General features: G+C 39.8%; 1 protein-coding gene across 1 annotated transcript in view; it reads left to right on the plus strand.

Moving 5' to 3' along the window:
• CPA6 (carboxypeptidase A6) overlaps positions 1 to 15,595 on the plus strand; it is a 299,402-nt gene that overhangs the window by 117,391 nt on the left and 166,416 nt on the right. The gene's annotated exons all lie outside the window — the stretch shown is intronic.

Raw genomic sequence — 15,595 nt, forward strand, 5'->3', positions numbered from 1 at the left:
TCTTGCCTGGAGAATCCCAGGGACGGGGGAGCCTGGTGGGCTGCCGTCTATGGGGTCACACAGAGTCGGCCATGACTGAAGTGACTTAGCAGCAGCAGCAGCAGCCTCCTTCATAACCCACTCCAGTGTTCTTGCCTGGAGAATCCCAGGGACAGGGGAGCCTGGTGGGCTGGCATCTCTGGGGTCGCACAGAGTCAGACATGACTGAAGCGACTTAGCAGCAACAGCAGCAGCAGCCTCCTTCATATTCTGTGCTGCAGAATATAAATAAAGCCATTTGAATTCCAGAAATTCCCCACTATTCCAGACTTCCAGACTTCAATAACATTTTAGATCTGTGTTTCTTCCCAAGATCTGGCCATTCATAAAGCAAAAAGCCTACATCATATAGATTTTATCCATCAAATGGGGAAAGTTAAGTACCTAGTAAGAAGACACTAAAACTGCAGCCTGAACAGGGTCCCTGCAGAGTCAAGGCATTTATAGAATCACAAAGCCACCACTAAGCTTCATGTAAATTCCTTTTGGGGAGACAAAAGAAAATACAGTTTAGTTTCTGCCCTTGAAAGAGCTGACAATTCTTTGATTCTTCAGCTTCTGTGTGGTTAATTTTAGACTGCTAATATTAACATCCCCTCACTGATTATTCTTAATTAAACTTACTCCTGAGTCACTGTTAAATGCCAAAATGTCTGTATCTTCAGAATATTCTTCCAGAAGGCTTTGGCTTGTAGGAGCCTATAAAAATATTCTCCACTCCCACTCCTATAGTTTGCGCCTCATGTACATGGACATTAAAAACTGCCAAATCAACACTGCCACCCACCCTCTACCCCCTGGGCATCCCACTAATCCTGGGTGCAATCTAGGAAAGACAGTTGTCAAGAGATTGGAAAGAAAGTGCACATGGGATTGTGTCTTGGTTTATACACACAAACCTTGTGTATTTCCTCATTGTGAAGTAGTCATGTGTTTTTACGGTACCTCCACCACCATCACCACCATATTCCCATCACCATCTGCAGGAGTGAGCCTAGATAACATGAAGAATACATTCTTCTTCCACCATGATTGGTTCAAGGATGAGCTTAGCATCTTAACTGATCCAAATCTGTAGGACTCTTTCTTTTCAGTAGTTGAAAAGGAAAAGTATGCCCTTCTTGTTAACAATGTGGTATATGGATGTGAGACCTGGGCCTGCTGCAACCATTTTGTGACAGTGAGTAAAGTGGGCTTGAGTGAACACAGTTAAGAGAATTGTGGAGAAATCAAGCTGGAGCTCTGACCAAACTCTGCTGACTTATTGCTAGACTTTTCATTGATAAGCAAATAATTTCCCATATGATTTAGTTCATTGTAAGATAGGTTGTCTGTTATTTGAAACCAAAAGCATCTTAACTGAGGTGTTAATTACACAATCATATTTCTTAACCCCTGACTGAAGTGTTCCAAAATTGGTTACATTTATAGAGCCAGATAGTCCAAAAAAGAAAAGTACAGTTGGTCAACACTTACCAAGGTGGGTTTGAACTGCCAGGATCCACTTATACATGAATATTTTTCAATAGTAAATATTACAGTACTATATGGTCCTTGATGGGTTGAATCATGGATATAGAGGAAGCTCAGATACTGGCAGGCTGACGATAAATTATATGTGGTTTAACCCTCAAGTTATTCAAGGGTGATCTGTAAATTCAGAATTTCCTCCAGGAAAGGAATTCGAAGACCTAAACCACCCAACATCATACAGAGAGTCACCACATTCATTTAATAGAGAAAATGAGGAAGGGAAAAAGGCAGGTCCAGGGGCTGGGCCTTGCAGGCTCTTGGATCCCACAGGGGCAATGACAAGGCCCAGCCGCCTCACTCTCTGCTTTCCCTCCCACTGCTGGTGTTCCTTCTCCGCAGGCTGGTTGTCATTCTGCCAGTTTGCCTTTAGTCTTCACAGTATCAGCCACCACTACCATGCAAGGAGCTTTTTATCAGGCCGAGCTTACTTCAAAGCTCTTGTTCCTTAGAGATTTTCGGATTCAATAGAACAAGTCACAAGTGATGACAGCTATACAGTTCTGATGTCATACATTGCTCACAGACACAATGAACAAGTCTGAACAATTATTGACAAAGTAATCCTTCTAAGACATTGGATAACCCTTGACAAAATTCAACCCTAGCTCTCCATGCTGTTGTATACACAGATAATCATTGCCTTTATCATTTCTTCAAGTCCTTAAAGGATAGAAATAACCAAATATACTACCTTAAAACAGCAAACACTAAATCATGAAAGGATCAAAAAAATCATAAAAGGATCAGATGAGATAAAACATATAAAACATCCAGAAAGAGATTGATAATAAAAACTAAAAAACTATTGGGTATCATTGTAATTTATTGTTTGGATTAAAAGCAAATACATTAAACATTGCAATTGAAAAAGCTCTCTGAAGATTATTCAACTTGGGCAATTATTGTATGCCTAATTATTTTTCATACAACAGACAATTCCATATTCACACTATATTCGGATAGCTCCAGTATGATTTTAAATAGGTTCTAGACATCTTTGGGCTCCAAAATCACTGCAGATGGTGACTGCAGCCATGAAATTAAAAGACGCTTACTCCTTGGAAGAAAAGTTATGACCAACCTAGATAACATATTGAAAAGCAGAGACATTACTTTGCCAACAAAGGTCTGTCTAGTCAAGGCTATGGTTTTTCCAGTGGTCATGTATGGATGTGAGAGTTGGACTGGGAAGAAGGCTGAGCACCAAAGAATTAATGCTTTTGAACTGTGGTGTTGGAGAAGACTCCTGAGAGTCCCTTGGACTGCAAGGCAATCCAACCAGTCCATTCTGAAGGAGATCAACCCTGGGATTTCTTTGGAAGGAATGATGCTAAAGCTGAAACTCCAGTACTTTGGCCACCTCATGCGAAGAGTTGACTCATTGGAAAAGACTCTGATGCTGGGAGGGATTGAGGGCAGGAGGAGAAGGGGACGACAGAGGCTGAGATGGCTGGATGGCATCACTGACTCAATGGACGTGAATCTGAGTGAACTCCGGGAATTGGTGATGGACAGGGAGGCCTGGCGTGCTGCGATTCAAGGGGTCGCAAAGAGTCGGACACGACTGAGCAACTGAACTGAACTGAGACATCTTTATCAACATCCCCTGAAATTTTAGGCAGAGAAGATATAGGAATGTATAGGTAGTCTTTTGCAGCTACTTTAGTCTCTGCATGAAAAAATTCAAGACTTGCACTTCTGATGTTCTTCTAACTTTGTTGAGATATAATTGACATGTTAAATTTGTGTAAGTTTAAGGCATACAATATGATAATGTGAAACGTTTACCATGATAGAGCTAGTTAAACCCATCCCTTACCTCATAAATTACAATTTTGTTGTTGTTGTTATGGGAAGGACATTAAAGTTCTATTCTTTCGGTAACTTCCAAGTATACAGTACGAAATTATTAACTAGAGTCAACTAGAGCTGTGCACTAGATTCCCAGATCTCATCCATCTTAAACTGAAAGCTTATACACTTTGTCTTGCATCTCCCATGCCCCCCACCCCTCAGCCCTTGGCAACCACCATTCTACTTGCTATTTCTATGAGTTTGGCTTTTTTAGTTTCCATTCACAAGTGAGGTCATATAGTACTTGTCTTTCCCTGTCTGGCTTATTTCACTTAGCGTGATGCTCTCTGGGTCAATTCACGTTGTGGCAAATGGCAAGATTTCCTTCTTTCTTAGGGCTGAATACTATTCCATTGCATCTTCATACCACATTTTCTTTGTCCATTCATCCAGCACCGGACACTTGGGTTATTTCCACATCTTGGCTATTGTGAATGATGCTGCAATGAACTTAGGAGTTTGCTCTCTCGATCCCACGTTCTGTATTAATTGTATATCCACAAAGCAGTAAACACACTCACCTCCAAAGATATAAAGACCAATCCCTTTCCACAATATGAGAATGCTTCCCAGTTAAAAAAAAGTCCCCAAACAAAATCAACATCATAAAAAGACCAAAAAAACCAAAACCTCCAAATTTCCAAACTAAGGAATACATTTGGCAAGAATGTAAACAGATCTTGCTTTGTTTTTCCCGTTTCATTGACTATATCCCCCAGTTTGGTTCCCAGTAATTTCAATCACTTCTTGTTTTTGATTAACAAATTAAAGGCTAATTTAGAAAACCGGCTGATAGCTTGCAAGGGAAATTTTCCACAGCTTTCTGTAACTGCTCCATCCCCGTAGTGCACCAGAAGGAAAAAATACTTCTGCATGGCAAATTTCCATTAAGCGTTCTTCAAATCTCTTGTAGAACTAAAGCCTCATTAAAAGCCAGTGCCCATGTTTTGCTGACCAGCAGGGCAGACATAGATTGGCTCCCTCAGTACCTACTGCAGTCTCTGCTGATGTGTCCTTCTGGCCAGCAAAGGCTACAAAAACCTAAGCTCCCTTGGTTCCAGATGTGATTTAGGTTGCATTTGACCCTGACTCAGATTGAGAGCTGAGGTGTGTGGAGAGAGACACTGTGATAACAGAGCAGCGTTGTATGGATGAGGTGTGTCTTGTGGCAGCGTAGCAGGGCTGTTCTCTCCCCAGCTCTCTTGCCTCATATGATTTCTACTGAACTCTCAAATCCTAAGGTTACAAACAGAATGAAGGAATAACTAGGAAAGAGAAAGTCTGGCCAACAGCTTCTGGGAAATCCAAATCCTGTTTACAACATTTTACTATTCTCTAAACATTCTTTGCCCTAGTTAGGAGAAATGAGTATCAGGGTTTTAAATACTAACCATATGTTGTGTGTGTGCACGTGTGTGCACATCCCTGTGCTCAGTTGCTCAGTCGTGTCCGACTCTTTGTGACTGCCTGTGTCAGGCTCCTCTGTCCGTGGGATTTTTCAGGCAAGAATACTGGAGCAAGTCGCCCCTTCCTACCACAGAGGATCTTCCCAATCCAGAGATCGAACCTGCGTCTCTTGCATCTCCTGCATTGACAGGTGTATTCTTTACTATTGAGCCACCTGGGAAGCCCCAACCATATGTTAATGTATCCTTAATTTGTGTTTCTGACCTCAGCTTCCTGCCAAACCCCAAATTCATATAATCCAACTGACTCAGCACCTTATCCAAGGCCTGATAGGATCTCAAATATAGCATGTCCAGAAAGAAAAAGGAGCTTGATCTTTCCACCAAACCTGCCTCTGGTCTTCTCGGTCTCAGCTAATGGCCAAAATGTAGTGGTCGTCTGTGATTGTTCTCTAACTCTGCTTTGGTTATGTATAAAGTCAGCAGTGAATTCTATGGTCTCTACCTCTAGTCTAACCTGGATCTAGCCTCTCTCTCCCCCTTCGTAAGCCAATTCTGTCCTTCTTGTTTAGTCACTAAGTCATGTCTGACTCTTTGTGACCCCATGGACTGCAGCACACCAGGTTTTCCTGTCCATTGAGTCAGTGATGCCATCCATCTATCTCCTCCTCTGTCATCCCCTTTTCCTCCTGCCGTAATCTTTTTTAGCATCAGGGTCTTTTCCAAAGAGTCAGCTCTTTGCATCAGGCAGCCAAAATATTGGAGCTGCAGCTTCAGCATCAGTCCTTCCAATGAGTATTCAGGTTTGCATTCCTTTAGGATTGACTGGTTTGATGTCTTTGCTGTCTAAAGGACTCTTAAGAGGCTTTTTCAGCACGACAGTTCAAAAGCATCAGTATTCTTTGGCGTGCAGCCTTCTTTATGGTGCATCTGTACATGACTACTGGAAAAACCATTGCTTTGACCATACAGACCTTGTCTGCAAAGTGATGTCTCTGCTTTTTATTTTTTTTTTTTAAGTTTTTTATTTATTTATTTATTTTTTTTTAATTTTAAAATCTTTAATTCTTACATGCGTTCCCAAACATGAAACCCCCTCCCACCTCCCTCCCCACAACATCTCTCTGGGTCATCCCCATGCACCAGCCCCAAGCATGCTGCACCCTGCGTCAGACATAGACTGGCGATTCAATTCTTACATGATAGTATACATGTTAGAATGCCATTCTCCCAAATCATCCCACCCTCTCCCTCTCCCTCTGAGTCCAAAAGTCCGTTATACACATCTGTGTCCTTTTTCCTGTCTTGCATACAGGGTCGTCATTGCCATCTTCCTAAATTCCATATATATGTGTTAGTATACTGTATTGGTGATTTTCTTTCTGGCTTACTTCACTCTGTATAATTGGCTCCAGTTTCATCCATCTCATCAGAACTGATTCAAATGAATTCTTTTTAACGGCTGAGTAATACTCCATTGTGTATATGTACCACAGCTTTCTTATCCATTCATCTGCTGATGGACATCTAGGTTGTTTCCATGTCCTGGCTATTATAAACAGTGCTGTGATGAACATTGGGGTACATGTGTCTCTTTCAATTCTGGTTTCCTCGGTGTGTATGCCCAGCAGTGGGATTGCTGGGTCATAAGGTAGTTCTATTTGCAATTTTTCAAGGAATCTCCACACTGTTCTCCATAGTGGCTGTACTAGTTTGCATTCCCACCAACAGTGTAGGAGGGTTCCCTTTTCTCCACACCCTCTCCAGCATTTATTGCTTGCAGATTTTTGGATCGCAGCCATTCTGACTGGTGTGAAGTGGTACCTCATTGTGGTTTTGATTTGCATTTCTCTAATAATGAGTGATGTTGAGCATCTTTTCATGTGTTTGTTAGCCATCCGTCTGTCTTCTTTGGAGAAATGTCTATTTAGTTCTTTGGCCCATTTTTTGATTCGGTCGTTTATTTCTCTGGAATTGAGCTGCATAAGTTGCTTACATATTTTTGAGATTAGTTGTTTGTCAGTTGCTTCATTTGCTATTATTTTCTCCCATTCAGAAGGCTGTCTTTTCGTCTTGCTTATATTTTCCTTTGTTGTGCAGAAGCTTTTAATTTTAATTCGATCCCATTTGTTTATTTTTGCTTCTATTTCCAGAATTCTGGGAGGTGGATCATAGAGGATCCTGCTGTGATTTATGTCGGAGAGTGTTTTGCCTATGTTCTCCTCTAGGAGTTTTATAGTTTCTGGTCTTACATTTAGATCTTTAATCCATTTTGAGTTTATTTTTGTGTGTGGTGTTAGAAAGTGATCTAGTTTCATTCTTTTACAAGTGGTTGACCAGTTTTCCCAGCACCACTTGTTAAAGAGATTGTCTTTACTCCATTGTATATTCTTGCCTCCTTTGTCGAAGATAAGGTGTCCATATGTGTGTGGATTTATCTCTGGGCTTTCTATTTTGTTCCATTGATCTATATGTCTGTCTTTGTGCCAGTACCATACTGTCTTGATGACTGTGGCTTTGTAGTAGAGCCTGAAGTCAGGCAAGTTGATTCCTCCAGTTCCATTCTTCTTTCTCAAGATTGCTTTGGCTATTCGAGGTTTTTTGTATTTCCATACAAATCTTGAAATTATTTGTTCTAGTTCTGTGAAAAATGTGGCTGGTAGCTTGATAGGGATTGTATTGAATTTGTAAATTGCTTTGGGTAGTATACTCATTTTCACTATATTGATTCTTCCAATCCATGAACATGGTATATTTCTCCATCTATTAGTGTCCTCTTTGATTTCTTTCATCAGTGTTTTATAGTTTTCTATATATAGGTCTTTAGTTTCTTTAGGTAGATATATTCCTAAGTATTTTATTCTTTTCGTTGCAATGGTGAATGGAATTGTTTCCTTAATTTCTTTTTCTACTTTTTCATTATTTGTGTATAGGAATGCAAGGGATTTCTGTGTGTTGATTTTATATCCTGCAACTTTACTGTATTCATTGATTAGCTCTCTGCTTTTTAATACACAAAGTTTGTCATAGCTCTTTTTCCAAGGAGCAGGAGTCTTTTAATTTCATGGCTACAGCCACCTTGGGACTTGCATGGGTAGATACCTGTTGAATGAATGGTTTGCTCTCTGTTGTGGTAACAGTTTTCTCTGATTGTGTCCTATTCTTCAATATCACAAGAAGGACTTGCCAAATAATTATTTGACAATAATATACAAAAGTCCTTGAGATATAATAAAGATAATATTTTACTGTAAAATAATATTTACTGTAAGAAAAAAAGAACTTCATGGTAGGGTTACATTTCATTGCTTTTTCCCTTTCTGACCTGTGCTAATAAGAGAACAGGAAATTTTCAAACCACACAATAGAAGCCAATTTCAGAAATTTAAAAGCAGTTTACAAAAAGCCAATTTCAATTCAGCAAGTATTTCTTGATCAGCCATTACATATGAGATGTCAGGGTAGGCATTCAACCTCTTGAGAAATTGCCTGCTACAAAGTGAAGTATAAGAGTAAGGCTTTTGAAGATTATGTTTTTCTTTTCTCTCTTGTGAAAATAACTGTAGCAACAACAAAAAAAAATGGTTGTCACTTCTGCCTAATGTTGATCCAAGAGTGAAGTCTAAATCTTCATGTTCTAGGCAAACTGCCACAGGGAGCTTCTTCATGTTCTGAGTACTTTATATGGCAACTATAAACTATGACCAAAGAAGGGAGACTCCATTTAGCTCTCTTGAGTATTCTCTGCCAAGTTGCCTCTTATTTATTGCTTTTTAATGAAATTTTTCATGTGCATCAAAACACAATGTTTCAACAAGGGAAATACAGCTTAGAGACCTCTCTAATATAGAATCTGCATGTGAACATTAATTTTCTTAGATGGAATTACTTAATAGATTTCTTTGTCCTTGGGCATGAGGGGTTTTTCTGTTGTTGTTGTTCCATAAGTGAACATCCTATTATTCATTCTTCCACAAGATACAAGCTTTCAGAAAATTCAGCAAATATTTTAAACTGTCCTATTTTTCTTGCAAATGCAAGATGAGTCTTAGCTATTGAGTAATCTCCCCTTTTGAAAGCACACACAGTTTTTTTAAGCTGCCATCAAAATTAAAGGGGTGTTTTTAGAGAATAGTATTCAGGGAGGAAAGAAAGAATATCAATATGTGTTTCCCACGTGTGAAATATGTTGTTTACTATTGTGTGTATGTTAAGTCTCTTCAGTTGTGTCTGATTCTGTGTGACTGTCTGTACTGTAGCCCACCAGGCTCCTCTGTCCATAGGGATTCTCCAGGCAAGAATACTGGAGTGGGATGCCATGCCCTCCTCCAGGGGATGTTCCCGCAGGGATCAAACCCAAGTCATATGTCTCCTGCATTGGCAGATGGGCTCTTTACCACTAGCGTCACCTGTTTACAGTTCAGTTCAGCTGCTCAGTGTGACCCCATGGACTGTAGCACACCAGGTCTCCCTGTCCATCACTAACCCCTGGAGCCTAGTCAAACTCATGTCCATCACGTCGGTAATGCCATCCAACCATCTCATCCTCTGTTGTCCCCTTCTTCTCCTGTCTTCAATCTTTCCCAGCATCAGGGTCTTTTCTAATGAGTCAGTTCTTCGCATCAGGTGGCCAATGTATTGGAGTTTCAGCTTCAGCATCAGTCCTTCCAATGAATATTCAGGACCAATTTCCTTTAGGATGGACTGGTTTGATCTCCTTGCAGTCCAAGGGACTCTCAAGAGTCTTCTCCAACACCACAGTTCAAAAGCATCAATTCTTCAGTGCTTAGCTTTCTTTACAGTCCAACTCTCACATCCATACATGACTACATAGCTTTGACTAGATGAACCTTTGTTGGTAAAGTGAAGTCTCTGCTTTTTAATATCCTGTCTAGGTTGGTCATAGCTTCTTCCAGGGAACAAGTGTCTTTTAATTTCATGGCTGCAGTCACCATCTGCAGTGATTTTGGAGCCCAAAAAAATAAAGTCTGTCACTGTTGACATTGTTTCGCCATCTATTTTTCATGAAGTGATGGGACCAGATGCCGTGATCTTAGTTTTCTGAATGCTGAGGTTTAAGCCAAGTTTTTCACTCTCCTCTTTCACTTTCATCAAGAGGCTCTTTCGTTCTTCTTCACTTTCTGCCATAAGGGTGGTGTCATCTGCATATCTGAGTTTATTGATATTTCTCCCAGCAATCTTGATTCCAGCTTGTGCTTTATCCAGCCCAGTGTTTCTCATGATTTACTCTGCATATAAGTTAAATAAGCAGGGTGACAATACACAGCCGTGACATACTCCTTTTCCTATTTGGAACCCTTCTGTTTTTCCATGTCCAGTTCTAACTATTTCTTCCTGACCTGCATACAGATTTCTCAAGAGGCAGGTCAGGTGGTCTGGTATTCCCATCTCTTTCAGAATTTTCCACAGTTTGTGGTGATCCACACAGTCAAAGGCTTTGGCATAGTCAATAAAGGAAAAGTAGGTGTTTTTCTGGAGCTCTCTTGCTTTTTCCATGATCCAGCAGATGTTGGCAATTTGATCTCTGGTTCCTCTGCCTTTTCTAAATCCAGCCTGAACATCTGGAAGTTCATGGTTCACATACTGTTGAAGCTTAGCTTGGAGAATTGTGAGCATTACTTTGCTAGCGTGTGAGATGAATGTTTACTGTTAAATAAACATTAAATTTAATTATTCTATTGGTTTTCCTTATGTAATTCTTAAAAATAGCTGAAATAAGTAAAATCACTGTTATTGTGCAGCATGCTTTTGGTTACAAGCAGATGACGAACTGGCCTACAGAATAAAGGAAAATGTTACACTATAAATTTTACACTATATAACAGGAAGTCCAGAGGCAGGACAGGCTTGAAAGTTGGTTTATTCTGTAAGGTCATTAAAGACCTGGGTTCTTTCTGTGTCTCCATCCAATGGTCCAAAGAATCTGCTTCACCCCAAAGTTCACTCTCTTCTTAATTATGCTGCCATGGCATATAAACACATTGTTTATATTCAACAACAGAGTGGATCTTATTTTTCCTTAAACCTGGGAATATCAATCCTTGCCTTAAACCTGATTGAGTCCATTTACAGCACGTGGCCATCTCCAGACTAACAAAAGCTGCCAGGGATATCCAAGCTCTAATCGGCTGACAGACTCATTCCTGATATGGGGACGGGGTGTTTATCTGAGCAAGTCAGTTCTGTTAGGGTTTAAGGAGGGGAAATAGATTTAGGAGGGGTAATCAAAAGCATCCACTACACTCATCTTATCTAATACCTTGTGAAGGGCAACGTTAGAAATCCTTTTCCACATCTGGTAAATTGTCTTTATTAAAAAACTGAACATGGGTAGCTTGTACCAATAAAGAATCCATTACTACAAGACCATCTGTGAAATTTCCCCTCTTCATTTTATATAAATCATGGTTGTAGAAAATAATGAGACTATCCATATGTGTGTTTCAGATGCCAAAGAGCTACCTGAGAAGAAAGGAAATAGTCCCAAACAGAGAAACTGATCAATGATTAGATTCAAATACATGTGAAAATGTTAAGAAATAAAAACACTACCAATAACCAAAGAAAGTTAAAATATACAGACTAAATCATGGGTTACTTCTGATATTTACAGTGAAACGCACTTGGAAAAGCAACTGATTTCAGCCCTTTAAGTTTTAAAGGGTGAGAAAAATATTTTTCTGTAGAGGTAATAATACTATGCACTGATGGAGAAGGCAATGGCACCCCACTCCAGTAATCTTGCCTGGAAAACACCATGGACGGAGGAGCCTGGTGGGCTGCATGGGGTCACCAAGAGTCAGGCACGACTGAGCAACTTCACTTTCACTTTTCACTTTCATGCATTGGAGAAGGAAATGGCAACCCACTCCAGTGTTCTTGCCTGGAGAATCCCGGGGATGGCGGAGCCTGGTGGGCTGCCATCTATGGGGTCGTGCAGAGTCGGACACGACTGAAGCGACTTAGCAGCAGCAGCAGCAGCTATGCACTGAAAGGCTGTGATAAGTTAGGTGTTTCTCAGACAGGTGTTTCTCGCCAGGACTATGAGTATAAGCCCATCATGGTAGGAACTATTGTATCCGTATCACCCACCACTGTGCCTGGCATATAATATAACTTTTAAAAAGTGTGGTCAAATGAAATTTCACAACCACAGTTGTAAAAGATACATGTACCCCAGTGTCACTGCAGCACTATTTACAATAGCCAGGATGTGGAAGCAACCTAGATGTCCATCAACAGACGAGTGGGTAAAGAAGTTGTGGTATATACATATACAATGGAATATTACTCAGCCATAAAAAGAAACAAATTTGAGTCTGTCCTATTGAGGTGGATGAACCTAGAGTCTGTTATACACAGTGAAGTAAGTCAGAAGGGGAAAAACAAGAATCATATATTAATACATATATATGGAAGCTAGAAAAATGGTACTGATGAACCTGTTTGCAGGTCAGCAATAGAGATGCAGACATAGAGAACAGACTTGTAGACACAGTGGGGGAAGGAGAGGGTGGGACGAATCAAGAAAGTAACATTGAAACATATACCTTACCACATATCCTTGAAATGGATGGCCAGTGAGAATTTGCTGTTTAACACAGGGAGCTCAGCCTGCACTCTGTGGAAACCTAGAGGGGTGGGAGGGAGGTTCAAGAGGGAGGGGACATATGAATACCCATGGCTGATTCATGCTGATGTAAGGCAGAAACCGGCACAACATTGTAAAGCAATTATCCTCCAATTAAAAATAAACAAATTTTTTTAATAAAAAAGAAAAATTCTCACAAAAACCTTATGTGACAATATTTTAGTGTTTCCCCAATTAAAGATCAGGTATCGTTGGCTCTAAATGTTTATACAGCTTGGTCAAGTGGAGCAGCCCAGATTGGAATCCAACCTTATTCTTTTTTCTTCCCTGAATGAGAGGGAACTGGATCAGAGAAGATAAATTCAGTGACTTAGAGACAGGAATGAAAAACTGAAGTACTGGAATTTGTGTTCTTAATACTGGTGCATTTGTTAGGTTTAGAAAAGACATATTCCAGATACATCAGATGATAGAAGTTTATCATGCTTGCTAAGTCACTCAGTCATGCCCAACTCTTTGCAACCCTATGGACTATAGCCCACCAGGCTCCTCTGTCCATGGGATTCTCCAGGCAAGAAATTGGAGTGGGTGGCCCTGCTGTCCTCCAGGGGATCTGCCCGACCAGGGATCAAACCTGTGTCTCTTATGTCTCCTGCATACTTGACTTCCTGAAACTTTCCTGTTTGCGGTCCTGAATTTTTGTTTTGCTGGTTTTGTTTAGTTGCTAAGTCATGTCTGAGTCTTTGCAACCCCATGGATTGCAGCACACACAGGCTCTCCTGCCCTTCACTATCTCCCAGAGTTTGCTCAAATTCATGTCCATTGAATTGGTGATGCTATCTAACCATCTCATCCCCTGCCGCTCCCTTCTTTTTTTGCCTTCGGTCTTTCCCAGCATGAGAGTCTTTTCCAATGAGAAGCTCTTTGTCAGATGGCCAGAGTATTGGAACTTCAGCTTCAGCATCCATCCTTCCAGTGAATATTCAGGGTTGATTTCCTTTCGGATTGATCTTGCAGTCCAAGAATTATTGTTTACCACTTCGAAAAGGACTAGCTAATGGATCTAGGGAGAATAAGCTTTCTGTTTGGTAAAAACAAATGGGGCACTTGGGTGGCACTTGTCTTACATGCTGAATAAAAAGCTATTGGGTTTTGGTTACTGGCTAGTTACTGATATAATTTATGAGCTTACAAAAATGTATGACATTTCATGGACTTTGCGAAATCGCTTTCCTTATTCTCTGTTCTTTGATAAGTAATCAAATGGTAATAAACACATTTCTCAAGTCACACCTGAAAATTTCTACAAGCTGAGATGAAGTGGACTTCTTGTGATAAAAATGATAAAACTGGGTTTGAACAATCACTTTCAGGGTTAATAATCCCAGGGGTGGTCCCCTTTTATTCTGTACTCACAGGGAAGGAACCAATTGCCAGGTTGAATTATCCATCATCTTAAAAAAAACTTCCCATGGCTGTAAAACAGCTACAGATTGCTTTCTTTGCACTCTTGAGAAGCTGACAGGGCCCCAGATGGAGGTGTTTTTCAGCAACCTCTCAAGCGATCCATCCCTCAAAAAACAACCATATCATCCATTGGAGTTGTTCTTTGCCAAGAATTATGTTGGGTCAGGTGGGAGGGGCCAGGATATGACGAACCCAGAAAACACAAAGCTCAGAGAAATGTGTAATAGAAATGAAAAAAAAAAAAAAAAGAATGAAAGAAGAGGTGTAATTGCATTTAAATTCTGAAGGTCATATTTGAAGTGTTTTTTTTTTTTTACAGTGACTTTTTTTTTCCTTTCCTTCTACTTTTTTATTCTTTCCAGGAAAATGGACTTTATGACACAGGTAGCAAAAGGTTGTTTTGTCTGATGTTTTTGAGGAATACAAAAGCCAAAGCTACAAAGCCATATTGAGTAGCAGTGTGTACAACATATTAAATTATCATTCAGCAAGCCAGGGGTCTTTTAACTCACAGGCCTAAGGAAGGTATAACAGGGTCATTTGAAAGCATAAAGCAAAAATTATGGGAAATGGACACACAGGCTTAAAGAATGACTGTCCAACAAATCCAAAGTCTCCCTTGGGCTCTGATGTCCTCCATATTAATCTTAACCTAGTCTTTGAGACTGCAAGTCATCTAAGCGGTAAAGCCATGGAAAAGCTCATACATTCCATCCTTATTCTGGTACAACTTTGAGGCTGGAGAGAGAAGCTGAGGCTGAACTGCTAGAGTTTCTGTTTTGTGCTTTGTATATGTGGTATTGATAACATTCTGTTTTGTCTGCAGTCATTGAAAAATGCCATTGAAGATGATGGAAAATACTCATTCCTCTTATACTTCATTTTTCCTTACATTTCCTCTGGAAGCCAATTATTCTCAATGATCTCCTTTATACCAATCTGCTAATAAATATTTAATAAGTTTCTACTCCTTGAAAAACTCATTGAATAGTTGTGGGGTTTTTTACTATGATAAATAATTCTCTTATTGAAGCGTAGTTGATTTACAGGGTGTTCGTTTCAGGTGTACAGCACAGTCATTCAGTTATACATGTATAGCTGTGATTATTATATACTAGAGTTGTGCTTCTCAAGCTCATCATGACAAAATTAGAAAGTGATAATACGTGTCTGGCACACCTGGGGGAAAAGTACCACTGCAGAGAGCTCTCTGGTAGAAAGCATGACACCTCTAGTCTTTTTAGGCAATTCAGAATCTGTGTAGACTGTTCAGATATAATTTTAACTGTGGAAAATTTTTAATGGCTGTAAAAATTGATTTTAAGTTTTTATCACTTTCAAAATGTTGCATAACCATAAAGGAAAATAATATGAAAAATAAAAATATATATACGCATATATATATAACTGAATGACAGCTGTACACCAGAAACCAACACAACATTGTAAATCAACTATACTTCAATAAAAATAAATTTTAAAAATAAAAATTAAATAACAAAAATTTTATAGCCATCGGGATTTAATGGCCACAAACAATGAGGGCAGGGGGTTTCCTCCAGTTTGATCTCACATACCAGTTGGTAAGCTGTATACTCGAGAAATAAGATGTCCCTTAGAGATGGGCCTATCTTTATGTTCTCAAGGTGGGAAGAATCCAAACCAGAAATGTTCCACTGTGTAT

This window comes from Capra hircus, chromosome 14 (genome assembly GCF_001704415.2).
Source record: "Capra hircus breed San Clemente chromosome 14, ASM170441v1, whole genome shotgun sequence".
In the NCBI taxonomy this organism is placed as follows: domain Eukaryota; kingdom Metazoa; phylum Chordata; class Mammalia; order Artiodactyla; family Bovidae; genus Capra; species Capra hircus.